General features: G+C 39.5%; 1 long non-coding RNA gene across 3 annotated transcripts in view; it reads right to left on the bottom strand.

Moving 5' to 3' along the window:
* The window catches only part of LOC139358194 (uncharacterized), a 61,516-nt gene extending 44,292 nt beyond the window's left edge, over positions 1-17,224 (bottom strand). For 2 of the 3 annotated variants that reach the window (XR_011612784.1, XR_011612785.1), the window contains exons 1-2: positions 17,113-17,224; positions 2,928-3,069 (exon numbers count right to left, since the gene is read on the bottom strand). This is a non-coding gene — a long non-coding RNA (uncharacterized lncRNA). Of the gene's footprint in view, positions 1-2,927; positions 3,070-16,341; positions 16,403-17,112 lie in introns of all 3 variants that reach the window. The other variant, XR_011612786.1, reaches the window with a different exon arrangement.
* Positions 17,225-19,703: the final 2,479 nt, after the last annotated feature.

Raw genomic sequence — 19,703 nt, 5'->3', positions numbered from 1 at the left:
CCAATTTCTCAGGTAGAGACCTTGCAAGATGACTCAAACTAGGCTTCACTGAACTTCACTGCTACTCTGAGAAGGTCTGAAACTCTCATACAACCCATTAGGAAAATCTCAGCCCAAATTCTCTATGGATAGGTATATCAGTCCGTTCTCACATTGCTATAAAGAATTACCCGATACTGGGTAATTTATAAGAAAAGAGGTTGAGTTGGCTCATTGTTCTACAAGCTGTACTGGAAGCATGGCCGGGGGAGGCCTCACGAAACTTACAATCATGGTGGAAGACGAAGGGGAAGCAGGCATGCTCAACACAGCTGGAGGAGGAGGGAGAGAGAGTGAAGGCGGTGGTGCTACACACTTTTAAACAACCAGATATCATGAGAACCCAATCATGAGACAGCACTAGGGAGATGGTGATAAATCACTAGAGACCACCCACATGATCCAATCACTTCCCACTAGGACACACCTTCAACATTTGGAATTACAACTCAACATGAGATTTGGGTGGGGACACAAAGCCAAACCATATTAATAGGCTACTCTCCCATAAGCCCTATATCTTTGTTTTGCTATCACAGGTGGCCCCAGACAAGAGAGAAGTTTTACTCTATGGACCATCTACATTCCAGGAGATCCATGTCAACTCTCCATGTGCCTCCCTGTTTCCCCCAAAACTGTGTCCAGTTAAACTTGGGAGAAACAGTGAAAATCATGCTTGAGGAAATTTTGGGAAGCATGCCAACATTTTTAACTATGGCTTGAGATTCTAATTTGACTTTAAGATTCTCTTCTATTGTTTACTACCTTCATTATGTTTTAAATTTGGTAGTTGTGATAGTAGTCTGATATTCTTGGAATATTCTTGGAAAGTCTTGGAATACTTTCCCTTTGGGTCATAAAGACTTCATCTAGGAAATGTTTTTCAATGAGCTACTGTGAGAGGAATTCAGAGAGAGTCTGACCTGCCTTGAGTAGTTCAAGGCTCAGTCTGCCTTTACCAGAGGGAGTTAGATTCATCTTTCACCCCCAACCCTCACCCCCAACACACACACATCTTCCAGCTGGAAGATGCCCAGAGGCACAATCACAAGGGCCGTGACAGGTATCCCCTGTAGAAGAAAAAGAGCGGGGAAGTTATACTGTAAATAAAAAGAGTTTCTGGGATCCCCACTTAAAATAAGAATTTTTCTGTGTGTATATATATGTGTGTGTGTGTGTGTATGTTGCGAAGTTGGGGGCGTGGTAATTTTGACCAGAGGGGCAGAGACACATAATAAAAATTAAACTGTATAAGTCACTTAAGCATCCCAGTTACCCCAAGAGAAAGCTGTTTTCCTACCTAGGGTAATCTCCACCCACTGCTCTCTAAGGAACATTTCTCTCTGCCCCACCAGCTCCTGGATGCAGAAAAAGGCACAGAAATAGCTGATGGGGAAGGGACCATGGTGGCTGGGGAGAGAGATAAGAAGTTAGTCTCCACAGAAAGATAGGAATGCTTTTACACTGTTGGTGGGAATGTAAATCAGTTCAACCATTGTGGAAGACAGTGTGGCGATTCCTTAAAGACCTAGAACCAGAAATACCATTTGGTCCAGCATTCCCATTACTGGGTATATACCCAAAGGAATATAAATCATTCCATTATTAGGATACAGACACACATGTTAATTGTAGCACTATTCACAATAGCAAAGACATGAAATCAACCCAAATGCCTACCAGTGCCAGACTGGACAAAAAAAAATGTGGCACATATACACCGTGGAATACTATGCAGTCATAAAAAGAAATAAGATTATGTCCTTTGCAGAGACATGGATGAAATTCGAAACCATTATCCTCAGCAAACCAACTCAGGAGCAGAAAACCAAATTCTGCATGTTCTCACTTATAAGTGGGAACTGAACAATGAGAACATTTGGACACATAGAGGGGAACAATACACAATGAAGCTTGTTGAGGGGGTAGGGGAAGAGAGAGCATCAGGATAGATAGCTAATGCATGTGAGGCTTAATTCCTAGGTAATGGGTTGATAGGTGCAGCAAACCACCATGGCACATGTTTACCTACATAACAAACCTGCACATTCTGCACATATACTCCAGAACTTCAAATTAAATTAAATTAAATTAAAAAAAAGAAGTTAGTCTATACAGTAACTCAGAGAGAATACAAGCAAGAGTTTTGAATGTACATTTACTGTTTTTGTTGTTTTTAAAGGTTGCATGTTGAAGATTGAAAAAAATTTTTTTTGGCCATTTCTGCCAGTGCTTCCTCGAATGTGACATCATCCAAGGGCCAGGTCCACTGTACCCGTGATTCTTAATAGTCACACGGTCAGCCTTACCTGCCGCATCCCCCTTGCTGCTGATCCCTAACCCGAGTCCAGAATTCTGCCTCTTTTTGAATGGGCTCTCCAAGCCTCAGCACATGAACCTCTGACTGTGACCTCCTCATTTCTATGATAGAACGGACTTGACCCTTAACTCCCCATTTTAGTATCGTAACCCATCTCCAAACTCTTCCTGACCAATCCTGTCCCTGATGCTGTCTTTCAATAGTCTACTCCCAGTGTTCCTGTTTAAATCATTCTGTTAGCCCTGCAGAGCAAGGGGCATGTTCCTGTCTTATGGTTTTATAAAGCTGTATAGCTGTATATTCCCCTTCATTAGCACCCAAACAGAATATGTTCTAAATAGCACTCCTGCCATTTGGTTATTCCTATAGAAATCCCATACTGATTTCTTGGTTATTAGAAGCTAGTCATTCCATAAACATATTATTTCTAACTCTAGGCCTTTCCCCCAATCAGCACACAGATTGTATGTATTGCAAAACATCATGCCTATTTGTGATTTCCTATTAGATAAATTGATTTTGGTACAGGACGATGTCTTTGCTTACCTCCTCTCCCCTCCCCACCCACCTTACATTCAGCTTTACAGTACAGGCAATGCTGGTGATATTGGTACCAATGCAGAGTGTTCCTTTTAGATGTCTTCAATTAAATACCAATGAGGAGATATACACAGGTATCCAGAAAAAATCTCCCCTCTTTTTTTTTTTTCCTGGAAAACAAAACATAGGGGGTAAAGCCAAAGTCAATCAGAGAAGGTGGGTTAATTTGAATAATTAAAGCTGATGGATAGTTTTAACATCAAGTGCCTGAAGGGTTATATGAACAAGATAGGAAAGAGATAGGGACAAGCTGTTTTCACTCATATTTGTTAAAAGTTAGAACAGGCTGTATATGGTGCATGAGGCTACCAAATCGGATAGAAACTTGAATTTGGAGATGAGGTATGAAAATTTACCTCTGAAAATGAAATAAAAATGAGCCTTCTCTTCTATGCATACGAGCACTCAATAATAAAATGAAGTGTATTTGCTGATAAAATATTTCTAACTCTTCAGCAAATGACCAAGGTTTATGTTCAGTCAAGAAAACCAGTCAGGAGTATATAACTGGCATATAATTGAAGTAAACAGTAATCTTCTCAATTGTCATGTATCAGAAGGGCTGTAGTCTGTGTGGAGTCTAGAAATCTAAAGCCAAAGAGTGAGTCATGTGTCTCTAACTCAGTTTGGAGAGGAAACTGTGATGGACTGGAATGAATAGTGGACCCCTTGGTAGAATATCCCCATAGGAATACTTGGGCAACGTTTCCCCACTGTTTTGATCTCATTCAATGCTCACTGAAAAACCTTTCTTTTTAAATTTTCAGCTTTTGTTTGTAGATATTATTTTATGTGATACATTTATTATTTTTCATCATAAAGTTATATTCCTACGTATTTTGTAAAACAGATATATTTTAAAAATTTTCTTACCTTCACTCAATTAAATCCCTTTGGACATGTATTTTCTTATCTTTTTTTTTTTTTCTTGAGACAGTGTCTTGTTCTGATGCCCAGGCTGGAGTGCAGTGGGCTCACTGCAGCCTCAACCCCCTGGGCTTAAGCTATCCACTTACTCCAGGCTCCCAAAGTTTAAGATTGCAGGTATGAGCCACCATGCCTGGTCAGGCATGTATTTTCTATCAGTCAGTTTTCTAGGAATATGTTATTAAATGATAGTGTACAAAACAATTTTGCTTTCTGTTTTTTCACTTAACATTATATCATTAGCATGTCCCATACAGCCCAGTCAGGCTCGTAATCATTGTTTGTAATGTCTCCACACAAGCATCAGAAAGCTTATTTTGCGGGGGCAGAGCAAGATGGCCAAACAGGAACAATCCAGTCTCCAACTCCCAGCACGAGCGACACAGAAGACAGGTGATTTCTGCATTTTCAACTGAGACTCCACCTCTGGGGACAGGGCACAGCTAAACAACAACAACAACAACAAAAGCAGCAGAAACCTCTGCAGATGCAAACGACTCTGTCTGACAGATTTGAAGAGAGCAGTGGATCTCCCAACACGGAGGTTGAGATCTGAGAAGGGACAGACTCCCTGCTCAAGTGGGTCCCTGACCCCTGAGTAGCCTAACTGGGAGACATCCCCCACTAGGGGCAGACCAACACCCCACACCTCACACGGTGGAGTACACCCCTGAGAGGAAGCTTCCAAAGCAAGAATCAGACAGGTACACTCGCTGTTCAGCAATATTCTATCTTCTGCAGCCTCCGCTGCTGATACCCAGGCAAACAGGGTCTGAAGTGGACCTCCAGCAATCTCCAACAGACCTGCAGCTGAGGGTCCTGACTGTTAGAAGGAAAACTAACAAACAGGAAGGACACCCACACCAAAACCCCATCAGTACATCACCATCCTCAAAGACCAGAGGCAGATAAAACCACAAATATGGGGGAAAAGCAGGGCAGAAAAGCTGGAAATTCAAAAAATAAGAGCGCATCTCCCCCTCCAAAGGAACGCAGCTCATAACCAGCAACGGATCAAAGCTGGACGGAGAATAACTTTGACGAGATGAGAGAAGGCTTCAGTCCTTCAAACTTCTCAGAGCTAAAGGAGGAATTACGTACCCAGCGCAAAGAAACTAAAAATCTTGAAAAAAGAGTGGAAGAATTTATAACTAGAATAATTAATGCAGAGAAGGCCATAAACGAACTGACAGAGATGAAAACCGTGACACAAGAAATACGTGACAAATGCACAAGCTTCAGTAACCGACTCGATCAACTGGAAGAAAGAGTATCAGCGATTGAAGATCAAATGAATGAAATGAAGCGAGAAGAGAAATCTAAAGAAAAAAGAAGAAAAAGAAATGAACAAAGCCTGCAAGAAGTATAGGATTATGTAAAAAGACCAAATCTACATCTGATTGGGGTGCCTGAAAGTGAGGGGGAAAATGGAACCAAGTTGGAAAACACTCTTCAGGATATCATCCAGGAGAACTTCCCCAACCTAGTAGGGCAGGCCAACATTCAAATCCAGGAAATAAAGAGAATGCCACAAAGATACTCCTCGAGAAGAGCACACTCCAAGACACAAAATTGCCAGATTCACCAAAGTTGAAATGAAGGAAAAAAATCTTAAGGGCAGCCAGAGAGAAAGGTCAGGTTACCCACAAAGGGAAGCCCATCAGACTAACAGCAGATCTCTCGGCAGAAACTCTACAAGCCAGAAGAGAGTGGGGCCAATATTCAACATTCTTAAAGAAAAGAATTTTCAACCCAGAATTTCATATCCAGCCAAACTAAGTTTCATAAGTGAAGGAGAAATAAAATCCTTTACAGATAAGCAAATGCTTAGAGATTTTGTCACCACTAGGCCTGCCTTACAAGAGACCCTGAAGGAAGCACTAAACATGGAAACGAACAACCGGTACCAGCCATTGCAAAAACATGCCAAAACATAAAGACCATCGAGGCTAGGAAGAAACTGCATCAACTAACGAGCAAAATAACCAGTTAATATCATAATGGCAGGATCAAGTTCACATATAACAATATTAACCTTAAATGTAAATGGACTAAATGCTCCAATTAAAAGACACAGACTGGCAAACTGGATAAAGAGTCAAGATCCATCAGTTTGCTGTATTCAGGAGAACCATCTCACATGCAGAGACATACATAGACTCAAAATAAAGGGATGGAGGAAGGTCTACCAAGCAAATGGAGAACAAAAAAAAAACAGGGGTTGCAATACTAGTCTCTGATAAAACAGACTTTAAACCATCAAAGATCAAAAGAGACAAGGCCATTACATAATGGTAAAGGGATCAATTCAACAGGAAGAGCTAACTATCCTAAATATATATGCACCCAATACAGGAGCACCCAGATTCATAAAGCAAGTCCTTAGAGACTTACAAAGAGACTTAGACGCCCATACAATAATAATGGGAGACTTCAACACTGCACTGCCAACATTAGACAGATCAATGAGACAGAAAGTTAACAAGGATATCCAGGAATTGAACTCATCTCTGCAGCAAGCAGACCTAATAGACATCTACAGAACTCTCCACCCCAAATCAACAGAATATACATTCTTCTCAGCACCACATCACACTTATTCCAAAATTGACCACATAATTGGAAGTAAAGCACTCCTCAGCAAATGTACAAGAACAGAAATTATAACAAACTGTCTCTCAGACCACAGTGCAATCAAACTAGAACTCAGGACTAAGAAACTCACTCAAAACCGCTCAACTACGTGGAAACTGAATAACCTGCTCCTGGATGACTACTGGGTACATAATGAAATGAAGGCAGAAATAAAGATGTTCCTTGAAATCAATGTGAACAAAGATACAACATACCAGAATCTCTGTGACACATTTAAAGCAGTGTGTAGAGGGAAATTTATAGCACTAAATGCCCACAAGAGAAAGCTGGAAAGATCTAAAATTGACACCCTAACATCACAATTAAAAGAACTAGAGAAGCAAGAGCAAACACATTCAAAAGCTAGCAGAAGGCAAGAAATAACTAAGATCAGAGCAGAACTGAAGGAGATAGAGACACAAAGAACCCTCCAAAAAATCGGTGAATCCAGGAGTTGGTTTTTTGAAAAGATCAACAAAATTGATAGATCGCTAGCAAGACAAATAAAGAAGAAAAGAGAGAAGAATCAAATAGATGCAATAAAAAGTGATAAAGGGGATATCACCACTGACCCCACAGAAATACAAACTACCATCAGAGAATACTATAAACACCTCTACACAAATAAACTGGAAAATCTAGAAGAAATGGATAATTTCCTGGACACTTACACTCTCCCAAGACTAAACCAGGAAGACCTGAATCCCTGAATAGACCAATAGCAGGCTCTGAAATTGAGGCAATAATTAATAGCCTACCAACCAAAAAAAGTCCAGGACCAGATGGATTCACAGCTGAATTCTACCAGAGGTACAAGGAGGAGTTGGTACCATTCCTTCTGAAACTATTCCAATCAATAGAAAAAGAGGGAATCCTCCCTAACTCATTTTATGAGGCCAACATCATCCTGATACCAAAGCCTGGCAGAGACACAACAAAAAAAGAGAATTTTAGACCAATATCCCTGATGAACATCGATGCAAAAATCCTCAATAAAATACTGGCAAACCAGATCCAGCAGCACATCAAAAAGCTTATCCACCATGATCAAGTGGGCTTCATCCCTGGGATGCAAGGCTGGTTCAACATTCGCAAATCAATAAACGTAATCCAGCATATAAACAGAACCAAAGACAAAAACCACACGATTATTTCAATAGATGCAGAAAAGGCCTTTGACAAAATTCAACAGCCCTTCATGCTAAAAATGCTCAATAAATTCGGTATTGATGGAATGTATCTCAAAATAATAAGAGCTATGTATGACAAACCCACAGTCAATATCATACTGAATGGGCAAAAACTGGAAAAATTCCCTTTGAAAACTGGCACAAGACAGGGATGCCCTCTCTCACCACTCCTATTCAACATAGTGTTGGAAGTTCTGGCTAGGGCAATCAGGCAAGAGAAAGAAATCAAGGGTATTCAGTTAGGAAAAGAAGAAGTCAAATTGTCCCTGTTTGCAGAAGACATGATTGTATATTTAGAAAACCCCATTGTCTCAGCCCAAAATTTCCTTAAGCTGATAAGCAACTTCAGCAAAGTCTCAGGATACAAAATTAATGAGCAAAAATCACAAGCATTCTTATACACCAGTAACAGACAAACAGAGAGCCAAATCAGGAATGAACTCCCATTCGCAATTGCTTCAAAGAGAATAAAATACCTAGGAATCCAATTTACAAGAGATGTAAAGGACCTCTTCAAGGAGACCTACAAACCACTGCTCAGTGAAATAAAAGAGGACACAAACAAATGGAAGAACATACCATGCTCATGGATAGGAAGAATCAATATCGTGAAAATGGCCATACTGCCCAAGGTAATTTATAGATTCAATGCCATCCCCATCAAGCTACCAATGAGTTTCTTCACAGAATTGGAAAAAACTGCTTTAAAGTTCATATGGAACCAAAAAAGAGCCCGCATTGCCAAGACAATCCTAAGTCAAAAGAACAAATGGAGACCTCATGCTACCTGACTTCAAACTATACTACAAGGCTACAGTAACCAAAACAGCATGATACTGGTACCAGAACAGAGATATAGACCAATGGAACAGAACAGAGTCCTCAGAAATAATACCACACATCTACAGCCATCTGATCTTTGAAAAACCTGGCAAAAACAAGAAATGGGGGAAAGGATTCCCTATTTAATAAATGGTGCTGGGAAAATTGGTTAGCCATAAGTAGAAAGCTGAAACTGGATCCTTTCCTTACTCCTTATACGAAAATTAATTCAAGATGGATTAGAGACTTAAATGTTAGACCTAATACCATAAAAACCCTAGAAGAAAACCTAGGTAATACCATTCAGGACATAGGCATGGGCAAGGACTTCATGTCTAAAACACCAAAAGCAATGGCAACAAAAGCCAAAATTGACCAATGGGATCTAATTAAACTAAAGAGCTTCTGCACAGCAAAAGAAACTACCATCAGAGTGAACAGGCAACCTACAGAATGGGAGAAAATTTTTGCAATCTACTCATCTGACAAAGGGCTAATATCCAGAACCTACAAAGAACTCAAACAAATTTACAAAAAGAAAAAAAAAAAAAAGCAAACAACCCCATCAAAAAGTGGGCAAGGGATATGAACAGACATTTCTCAAAAGAAGACACGCATACAGCCAACAGGCACATGATAAAATGCTCGTCATCACTGGTCATCAGAGAAATGCCAATCAAAACCACAATGAGATACCATCTCACACCAGTTAGAATGGCAATCATTAAAAAGTCAGGAAATAACAGGTGCTGGAGAGTATGTGGAGAAATAGGAACACTTTTACACTATTGGTGGGATTGTAAACTAGTTCAACCATTATGGAAAACAGTATGGCGATTCCTCAAGGATCTAGATCTAGAAGTACCATATGACCCAGCCATCCCATTACTGGGTATATACCCAAAGGATTATAAATCATGCTGCTATAAAGACACATGCACATGTATGTTTATTGCAGCACTATTCACAATAGCAAAGACTTGGAATCAACCCAAATGTCCATCAGTGACAGAGTGGATTAAGAAAATGTGGCACATATACACCATGGAATACTATGCAGCCATAAAAAGGATGAGTTTGTGTCCTTTGTAGGGACATGGATACAGCTGGAAACCATCATTCTCAGCAAATTATCACAAGAACAGAAAACCAAACACCACATGTTCTCACTCATAGGTGGGAACTGAACAATGAGCTCACTTGGACTCAGGAAGGGGAACCTCACACCCTGGGGCCTATCACGGGGAGGGGGGAGTGGGGAGGGATTGCATTGGGAGTTATTCCTGAGGTAAATGACGAGTTGATGGGTGCTGACAAGTTGATGGGTGCAGCACACCAACATGGCACAAGTATACATATGTAACAAACCTGCACGTTATGCACAGGTACCCTAGAACTTAAAGTATAATAAGAATAATAAAAAAAAAAAGCTGGAAAGAAAAAGCTTATTTTGTATAAACAACATAAAAGAATTATACACAAACTTTCTGTGTCACCATGTGAAAAGTTTTGCAATAGAGGTTTTCCATGTCAGCCTGTCTCCCTCTCACCTATGCCAGAGGCTGAATGGTCCTCTAAACAACGGCAGTAATACCTTCTCATGAGTGTTAGAATTGGATACCCAAATTGCTTTTATTGGTACTCATAGTGGGATTCACTGCCTGCCTGTTTCCCTGGGTTTGGCGATAAGTTTGGATTGTGAGCCAGCCTTTTTATTTTAGCGTCATCCCAAGACAGTGCCTTTCTGGTTTCTTCTCTCACAGACAAATTCCTGAGCTACCATCACTCTTGCAAGACATAGGCTTCTAGAATGCTGAGCCCTGGATGGTGCCTAATGCCCCAAGTTTTTGCTCCTGGCAAAAACAAACAAACAAACAAACAAAAACCTCAAACAAAAGCATTGAAAAATAAAAATATTTCTACTTGCATAGTTTTTCAAGTTACTCCAGATTTCAAGAGAGCTGGGCTCCCTGAATTAAACAAGGTGAAAGTTGGTTTGTTCATGGCAGAAAATCAGGTACTTCTTCACTTGATTGTCATATAAGTAAATAAAGGTTCCCATATATATGTAGAATATATTATAAAAGTTAAGGATAAAATTATTTTGGTTAAAGAATTAACAACTTAAGGGAAAGGGCTGAAGTCTTCATTTATTTGGAGGAATAGTACAAGGCAGGGTGTTATTATCTTTTGGAAAACTATTAGAAAGCAGAGAGGATGTTTTTTCCCCTTTGACTAAAGTTTGAATGGCAGCAGGTCAAGGTGCCAGTTTTACTTTCTCATTTGTCTTGGAGAAGAGCTGGACTAACACACGCAGAGTGGCTATGGGAGGACAGAGGACAAATAAACTACACTAAATGTTTTTGTTAATCTACAACATACCAAAAAAGAAGCAACCACACCTCTAAACTGCACATACCAGTAAGGATTTATCTGATATGTCTTTTGGTCCTCTGACGGTCAGCTGATCGGAGAAGTTCTCCATGTGTTTCTCATGATCATTTTGAGACAGGCTCAGACAGCTTCTTCTCATAGGGATGTCATAAGTTTGTTTAAAAGGGTTTGGAACTGTCACATTATTACCTCTGCTTCTGTGCTGTTGGCCACAGCAAGGCACAAGGGTGGGAAAGTCTACTTTGGTCATGATAAAGCCATGGCAAAAATGTATAGGCAGAGAGTGGTGAGCAAATGCAACCTATCACACTGGGGAAAGGGCAGACCTCTTTTGAAAGGAATAAATGAATTGATCCTAGGAAGATGAGAAAAGAATAAGTTTTGAGGTTTGGAATGGCATTCCAGTAGAAGAAATGAGTGTAGGAAGGCAGTGATACATTAAACAGCATGATGTGTTTGGGAAAATCGAGATAACGATTGAGATGCAAGGGATGTGGGATTGTAGATGTGAGTCTAGAGGTAGAATAAAGCCTGACCATGAAGGGCCTGTGTACAAAGCAAAGAAGCTTAAATAACTCTAGAGCTATGGAAAAGCCATTTAAGAGTCTCAAACAGGCCTTTGATAAAGGTGATTATGGGAGGACTACGTAAGAAAAATTGGCATGGCCCAGCAAGGAGTCAGGGAGATCAGTAGAGAGAGCAGAGAGGCTGTTGAAGGAGGTGTCATTCACTCTTGAATTAAGGCAATGGAGGTGGGGATGATGAGGAGCGAGGGGCTATAAACAAGGAAGAGTCTGCAAGACTTGATAATCCAGTGTTGGAGCCATGAAAAAAGTTCTCGCTTCTCAAACTTGCTACTCAAAGTGTCATTCATAGATTAGCAGCATCAACTTCACCTGAGGAGTTAATTTTCTGAATTGGACAGTGTGGGGAAGGCATAAGGGTAGACACTTAGTTCAGTTTGGGGTCTGTTGAGTTTAGGTCTCCAAGGTTTGTTCAGGTGGAAATGTCTAATCTATAGTTCTGGGTCTTAGGATAAAGGTCTGGGACTTGAATCTATGGATCTGGATGAGGCTACCCAGGGAAAGGAATTTGAACCCTAATAGTTGAGTATTAAAGACAGATCCTAGATGCAAAGGATAAGATAAAGAATAAGGAGAAGGATCAGCTGACAGGTAAGTGGAAAACCAGAAAGGTGGTGTCATGAAAACTTAAGGAGGAAAGGTGATCAGCAGGGTACAAGGCCATGGAGAGGTTAAGTGAGAGTTTAATAAAAGAGTGTATCGTACTTGGGAACCAGCAGGTTATTGGTGACATTGGTAAAGCTAATTCTGGTGGAATGACGGGTCTAAGTGGCTCAGCCAGGATCACACATAGTATTTAAATGACTAATTTGGGACTTGGACCAGGGATTCTGACTCCAAGTCAGTTTTCATCTGGTGTACCCCAGCTACTGATGTATTTCTAAAGATAAATTAATGGACTGACATCTTAGCCACCAAAACCTCTGTGGGAAGGAGGCAGGTAAAGACGCATAAATGACTGGTTTATATATTTTTTAAAAATCTGGTAAGTTCATTTAGTCAAAGCTCTTGGACATCCCAGAATAACCTCAGTTGAGCAGATTTATTTGGGCTCTTGGACCTGCAAAGCTGAAGACTCGCTTCAGCCTAGAGCCCTGGGGTCTCCAGCAGCCGGCAAGATGCTCCATGACATTGTTACTCTGTAATTTCCTTGAAGTCACACAGACTTCAAAGGACTCTGGGGCCTTTCTTTTTTCTCTACATTACTGGAGGTTTTGGATAGTAGGTCAGGGAAGACGGGAATACACAATATTGGCCCTTAGCTTTTCCACTCTTCCTTTGCAAAAGTTCTTCCTTTTTTTTCATGTGGGCAATAAATCCTATAACTAGTAAAAGGTCAAATCATTATAACCTAAAGATCCACGAAAAATTTTCTCCTCTTCCTTCCAGTTAAAAGGCTGACACACAAAAATAAACTATCTGTCCAACATTGTGGTTTCAAGCATTTTTCCAGGCAAAATAGGCAAGGAAAAAGAATGTAAAGAATTTTAACTGGTATGCATTCTTGGGAGGTGAAACAGGACTTAATGATTTCCAGTTTATGGGGACTGTTCAGCCTGAAAGATGAATTTGAGCTCTAACCCTCCACTCCCATTGCCACTCCCACACACGTATATCTTTTTATTTTCACAGACTTTCAGTTTCTTGGATTACTGAAATGTTGCATTACTAAAGATGATTTTGAAGTTGGTTTTCTTTTATTTTTCTATTTATACAGACATAATTATTTTACATTTTCTTTTTCAAGAGAAACCTCATATTTTCCTTTTACTGACTGCATTAGTTAAAACATGTAGAATAAATTTAAGTTAGGGTAATGATAACAGATATGTTTTATTTTTTATTACTTACATATGACTTTCTTGTGTCAATGTTAGGTATTAATTACAGTTATTTCAGATAGACGTGTAAGCATGCTTCTATTCTTGTTTACTTGTGGGGATCATCCATCTATTTTTTTCTGCTAGAGATAGATACTGAGTGCTTTTGGGGTTAGTATTTTTTTCGCTATTATTATTGGTGTGATATGTCACTTTGCGAGATTTATTCAAATTGAACAATCTTTATATTCCTGGAGTAATTTCTACTTATTCATGAGCTTTCATTTTTGTAATATAATGTGGTAGGGCATTGCGGAGTAGTTAGGAGAATGTATTCTGAAGACAGATTGCCTGAATTTAAGTCCCAATTCTACTGTTTACTAGTTGTATAACTTAGGCAAGTTTCTCAACCTCTCGCTACCTCAGTTTTCACATCTGTATAGTGGGGCTATTCACTTCTACCATCCAGCATTGTTGCAAGGATACAATAGATTACAGAAGTTAAGTATTGGTGTGATGCCTGGGGTGATGGGGTGGTGATGGGCTCACAGAAGTGGGATTTCTTTTTGGGGTGATGAAAATATTCCAGAATTGATTGTGGTGATTAATGTACAACTCTGTGAATATGCTAAAAGCCATTGAATTGTACCATTAAAAATGTTTGCATTATATTTTATGTTGATGTCCAATAAATATTAGCTAAGAATATTAATATTGATAATATTTAATGTTGTGATTGAGAGCTTGGGTTTTATAACAGTGTTGTATAGTAAGCTCAACCACTTGCTAGTTGTATGATGTCAGGCAATTTACACAACCTTTTATGTGTTCCCTCATTGTAAAATGAAAATAGTAATAGTGTCTACCTTTTGGGTTGTTATGAAGAATAAATATATTAATACATTTAAAACACTAAGAACAGTGGCTGTCAAATAGCAAGTTCTCAGTAAACGTTAACTTTCATTAAAAATGTTAGGTAACGCTTGTAATCCCAGCACTTTGGGAGGCCGAGGTGGGCGGATCACGAGGTCAGGAGATCCAGACCATCCTGGCGAACACGGTGAAACCCCGTCTCTACTAAAAATACAAAAAAATTAGCCGGACATGGTGGTGGGCACCTGTAGTCCCTGCTTCTAGGGAGGCTGAGGCAGGAGAATGGCATGAACCTGGGAGGCGGCAGAGCTTCCAGTGAGCGGAGATAGCGCCACTGCACTCCAGACTGGGCGACAGAGCGAGACTCCGTCTCAAAAAAAAAAAAAAAAAAAAAAAGTTAGGTAACATTTATTTCTAAAATCTTTAAAAAATCTTTTTTTCTAAATTATATTGGTTCATTGTTCTTTTGGTTTTTTTTGTGTGTGTTTTTTTTACAATAACCTCCTCTTGTAACAGAGGGGATACTCTATTATTGTATATCTACTTAAGAAATTATAAACAAAAAAAAGAAATAAAATAAACCCACAACCACATTGTTCTGAAATACTCATTGTTACCATTTTTATAATCTTTTTCCTTCTCACTCTCATTCTCTTTCTCCCCAGAAATATGTGTGTGTTATGTGTTTTGTTACATATTATAAATTAAAATGTACATTACATGTAATATATCTATTAATGTGTACTGAATATAACACAATTTACAGGAATAATTCGCAAAATGAGTTTGTACCCTATAACTTGTATTACCTAATTTTAAAACTCAGTGATCTATTGTGAAATCTTTCCATATAATTAAATATCCTCTAATTCTTTTAAAGAATGCCTGACAGTCTGTGTGAGGCACCATAATTAACAAGCAATTACATACTGATAACTTCAAGATGTTTCCAATGCATGTTATTATACACCATACTAACATATAGCATAATACTTCAAATACTAAAAAATATCAGTTTAAATGCCTAAACGTATCTATATTTTGTTATATTTTATTATTTGGTTCTTTACATTTAAGGTATCTGAGGATTATTTTGGTTTGTGTAAATTGCTCAGCTCACCATCTAGTCCTCCTCCTTCTAATGCCCTTCCTTGCATTGCACAGGCTGGAAAACTAAAACCTGCAGTTTCCACACATCTATGTAACTAGTGTTGCTGACGTGACTTAGCTTTTGTGGATCAAATGTACTTGTGTGAGATTTAATTTGGCAAGTGAGTTGTGCAGAAACTAGCAAAGGCAGTATGCCTTCAGACCTATCCACTGTAGAAGAAATTTAGCAAATTGGCACCAACTTTCCGAGCCCAGACCTACCCTGTGGCTTTAGGAGCTGTTCCTGGAAGTACAAACTATGGGTTTTTGTTTGTTTGTTTGTTTGTTTGTTTGTTTGCCATTTCTCTTAATGATTCCGTAAGCCCTTTAGTACCATGTAATAAATTTCCTTCCGCTTAAACTAGCTAATAAATACGCTGGATTTTTGCAGTTGACCTTGACAGATACATAATGGTTCTAACTTATTTTTTCCCAAGTATAATTCACTAATCCATCTTGTTCTCACTGATTTGAAATGCAACCTTTATCATGTTTCATTCCTTTCAGATTTATCATATTAATCTGTTTTTTAAAACTGACTTTTTCTTGTTTATTCTACTGCCGGTTCTACACTTTTTTGATTACTGTAGCTTTATGGTAATCTTTAAAATATGTTTGGATAAGTGCCCCCATTAATCCAACATTTTATAAGCCCCATAGGTTTTTCTTTCAGATGAATATTTTGTCAAATTCTAGATGTATCTTTGTTGAATTTTAATTATATTCAGGAAATAACTTACATCTAATAATACCAATTATCCCATCTCAAGACATATATCTCTATTTAAACCACTTTTACTTTTAAAATTAAAATTTAGGGGGCTTTTTGGGGTTGCTATTGCTATTTATATACTTCTTACACATTTATTTTCATGCCCACCAGTGGGATCATTCCCAAATTTTTTGTGTCTTTGAGAGTAACATAATACATATTTTAACCAGCTTTATTTAGAATATATTGATTGGTACATATTTAACTACCTACTCACCTGAACTCTTTGATAAGTTTCATAATCTTCAGTTACTCATTGGCTAGCAGTGTAGTCAGTTCTACAAAATAATTTCCTCCATTATAATTCTTATATCTCATCTTATTATGTAAAGTTATGATTAATACATTGTGGCAGAGTAGGTATCCTTTTGATGGATCAGCTTTGGACACCAGTGGGATCATGAGGAAATCTTTATGGGTTGGGCAATTTCCTTCAGACCTAAAAGGTATCCACCATGTTCAGTTCCTTTTCCATTGTGATGCAGCACACACTTATCCATCCTTCTGTCCATTCATTCAAAGATCCCCTTGCTTAGCATGATCTTACTATTCCATATTTAGCCATAAATGATCTCATCATTTTTTCCAATGGAAGAGAATCCAAATTTATATCAATAGGAGTCCCTGTTCTCTGAGTCTAAATCTCTTAGCAGTATCCATCCCTCCTATATTTCTGTGGCAAAGACAGTGTGCTATTTCTGAGTAAACTGGTCATTAGAATATAAAAAAGAATTTGTAAAGAATTGAAAGAATGAAAATATCCAGTTAGTAAGAATGGAGGGAAGCAGGCACCTGTCACTGGGTAAATGAATCCCATGCACTCTCTGAAGAACTACTTGGCAATATGCTTCCAGATCTTTATAACGTACATATGCTATGTTAATAAAAATTCTTTGGTTACAAGTAACAGGAAACAACAAAGAAGAAGGGTTGGAGAATTTACTACAAGAATGCAGAAGTATCATAGACAATCCAATAGCAGACTTACAACTGGGCTTTGAAACAGGATTAGAACCAGGATACTATAAGTGTCAAGAGCTTAGTCCTTGAGCTTCATGTCTTTGTCCCCTGTGGATCTGTTTATCTGTACTTGTCTGTTCATATTTGTTTTTGCCATGGATACCCATCATACACTCTTCTAAATTCTATGTCCTTGACTACCTATGTTCCTCTTTGACCCTGGTGTTCAGGCTCCCTATGTAGTCATTTGGTGTTCTGAGCTCTTAATTTTCAGCTTCAGCCTGTACTCAGTTTGGTCAACATTTACACTTTGCCATTCTGTCTGTTTTCTCCCAGGTGTTTGATCTTAGTTTTGGGCTTTGTTCATGCTTGCTTAGCAATAAGCTGTGTCTAGCATTTTATCACTAAAGCGTCTAAAACTACTGCTTCAATATAGAGATTAGTGACTTTTAAAACCTTTTTTTCTTTGATGCCATTGATTCCAAAATAAATTCCATTGATCAATTCCATTGATTCTCAGAATAAATTACTGATCTCTGCCCCCCCACCCCCCCCCGCCCTATAATTAGGATAAGTGTTAGAACAGAGCTTTTGTACTGGTTTTGGTGTGGAGTACTTGCAAGAGAAATAGGATTTATTCAAGCATCGTTCTGGTTTGGGGTTGCCAGTCTCTGCCCTAGGATACTAAGGATGTAAACCGGCTGGGTCTAATTTCAGGTTTCTTGGCTTATAATAACAAATTATTCAGCTTGGGATTTTATAAAACAATGATGATACGGGAGTGCTGGGAAGGGTAGAGTGTGGTCCCTTTAAATGATAAGGAATGGGAGAACAGAAGTGCTGGTTAGAGACGGGGGTGGTCCCTGGTTAGGGCTCCGTCCTCACAGACCTAGGTGAGTACTGGCACTTCTGCCTTCTTACCCTAATGTTGCATTTTCCAAGACCACGCTGGCCAGTCACGCCCCCATCCTGGGACTATAAAGACATGAGACCCTAGCAAGGCAGAGACACAAACGGCAGGACGTCCTGCGGAGCGCATTGGAGGAAGAAGACGCAAGCGGCTGGTCATTGAGAGGACGTCGAGAGGAGCATGACGGCGGAAGAGCATATAGAACAGGCACAGGCACAGGCAAGCCGGCAGGCCATCCACAGGTGGGACCAGGTGGAGTTCGGTGGGGCAGTCGGAGGACAGCCGCCCCCGAGCCGCCCAACTCCAGGAGAAAACCATCTCCCTTCTGGCTCCTCCATCCGCCGAGAGCTACTTCCACTCACTAAAACTTTGCACTCATTCTCCAAGCCCACGTGTCATCTGATTCTTCGGGTGCACCAGGCAAGAACCCAGGATACAGAAAGCCCTCTGTCCTTGTGACAGGGTAGAGGGTCTAATTGAGCTGGTTAACACAAGCCACCTATAAACGGCAAACTAATAGAGCACCCTTTAACACACGCCTTTTGGGGCTGGGGAGCCTAAACATTCACCCCTAGACACTGCGGTGGGGTCGGAGCCCCACAGCCTGCCCGCCTGTGTGCTCCCCTAGAGGTTTGAGCAGCAGGGCACTCAGGAAGCGAGCCACACCCCCATCGCATGCCCTGTGGGGGCCAATGAGTCAACCCAAACTAAGGAATAAAGTAAAGCACTTGTGTTTAGTAACCTTTGTCATCACAACCTACCCCCACCCCTTTTCATGTGCATATCTGTGGTATGTTCCTTTTTTTTTTTTTTTTTTTTTTTTTTTTTTTTGTCTGGGACGGAGTCTCGTTCTGTCATCCAGGCTGCACTGCAGTGGCGCAATCTCGGCTCACTACAAGCTCCGCCTCCCGGGTTCAAGCAATTCTCTGCCTCAGCCTCCGGAGTAGCTGGGATTACAGGCGCCCGCCACCTCTGTGGTGTGTTTCTATTGTTAGGTACCCATCCTTATTACTAGGTTATTGGTTAAATCTTGAGCCTGGAGTGATCACTACTAGTGTGTTCTACCCTCGACGGCACGTTGCATGGAATAGCCTATCTTAGTTACTTCTCGATTTTAGACAACACAATTTCACAGAACTCCCTGACTTGTAACATAATCAGTTTACTCTTTATGGAACTTCTTACTGTGACTTTATGATTTCATCCATGTTTTCCATTATTCTGGCTTTTGGAGGGTTATTTTTTGCTATCTGTCAGTTGTAGGGATGATAGAATTCTGCCTGTTCTATAATGTTAATGGTTCTGAGGAAAAATGCCATCTAAAAAATTACTGAAATTGTGGTTGGAGAGGGTTAGAGACTTCTCTGGTTTTCGGCCAGGAAAAGGGTATCTTTTAAATTGGATGGTTTTTGAAAGACTTGCCCTCATCAATCAGAAATTCTTTCTTCTGTGTTCACTTTCTGTTTACCAATATTTAACATCCCTTAGCAGCAGGAGGTAGAGTTAAAAGCTGTGCACCTATAGCCTTTCTGAGATAATTCTGCTGTTTTCCTAAAAATGAAAAGCTTCATTAATTAGTGTCCAAACTATTTATGGTTCTAATCATCATATCATTGCATGGACTGATTTTTAAAATATTAACATGTGTGGAGAAAATATTTCTGAGAAACAAGACAGGATACTTAATACAATAATACTAATAATCTACT

The sequence above is a fragment of the Macaca nemestrina genome, chromosome 14, assembly GCF_043159975.1.
Source record: "Macaca nemestrina isolate mMacNem1 chromosome 14, mMacNem.hap1, whole genome shotgun sequence".
Lineage (NCBI taxonomy): Eukaryota > Metazoa > Chordata > Mammalia > Primates > Cercopithecidae > Macaca > Macaca nemestrina.
The sequence above is the reverse complement of the archived record's forward strand: the minus strand, read 5'-3'. Positions and strand labels throughout refer to the sequence as shown.